Raw genomic sequence first — 1,339 nt, 5'->3', positions numbered from 1 at the left:
AGAACTATTCAGAGATTTTTATTATGTTATTCAGATTTTATTTTAGCATTGTTAAGGACTTTTACATTCTATTTCTTCTGTAGCATCAAAAGATATCGAAGCACCATTATGATATAAAGGGAGTTCGTCTTTAAAAATTCACTCTTGGGCCCGGAGAGATAGCCCAGCAGTGTTTGCCTTGCAAGCAGCCGATCCAGGACCAAAGGTGGTTGGTTCGAATCCCGGTGTCCCATATGGTCCCCCGTGCCTGCCAGGAGCTATTTCTGAGCAGACAGCCAGGAGTAACCCCTGAGCAATGCCAGGTGTGGCCCAAAAACCAAAAAAAAAAAAAAAAAAAAAAAAAAAATCACTCTTGTACCTGCTTAGGTGTGCGAATCTTGTGCTTTTAGGAAGTTCACAGATCTGTTATTTTACTGAAATAAGGTGCTTGTGATTTCTAAATCTTGTTGATTGTATTTTGCTATTACTTGACCTTCTACATTAAGTCAAATGGGAGGTGGGGTTAGGCCAGGCCTGGCGATGCTCCAGGCTTCCCCCTGGCTCTGTGCTCAGGGATCACTCGTGGTGATGCTCAGGGATGACATGTGGTGCTGGGTATTGAACTGGGGCCAGCTACGTGCAAGACAAGTGCCTCATAACCCCTTTACTGTCTCTCTAGCCCTGACCTTTTGACATTTTTCTAAAGTAAAACTGTCCTGAAAGATTCACTGATGCATTGCTACTTTTTGATAAATTAAACTAAGTGCAATTGATTGCACTTTTCAAATGTTTCATAATATTGACAATCCACTTATAATTTCTTTTTATTTTGGTGGTTGACTCTCTTTGATTATGGGGGGAGTGGACTCAGGCCACTCACATCTTTCAATGTTCAGGGTCACTCCCAGGAGTGCCTGAAGAATTTGTGGTGCCAGAGATCAAACCATGACACACTGTATTCAAAGCAAGTAGCCTAACTCCTGTCCTAGTCCTCTGACCCCATAATTTTGTTTTAACGTTTTTTAAATATTTAAAATGCTATGGAGGGGCCGGAGTGGTGGCGCAGCAGTAGGGAGTTTGCCTTGCATGTGGCTGACCTAGAATGGACCGCGGTTTGATCCCCTGGCGTCCCATATGGTCCCCCAAGCCAGGAGCATTTCTGAGCGCATAGCCAGGAGTAACCCTTAAGCATCACTGGGTGTAGCCCCCAACCACCCACCCAGAAGTAAAATGCTATTGAATTTTTTTGAGCACTGTTCTTTTTTTCAGCTAAGAGAGATCCACTTATGCAGCTAAATAGGATTTTGCTGAAGATTCGAAAGCATGTTTGCAATATTAGTGACAATTTAAAATGGGAGGA

Source organism: Suncus etruscus, chromosome 5 (assembly GCF_024139225.1).
Source record: "Suncus etruscus isolate mSunEtr1 chromosome 5, mSunEtr1.pri.cur, whole genome shotgun sequence".
Lineage (NCBI taxonomy): Eukaryota > Metazoa > Chordata > Mammalia > Eulipotyphla > Soricidae > Suncus > Suncus etruscus.
This window is presented reverse-complemented; position numbering follows the sequence as displayed.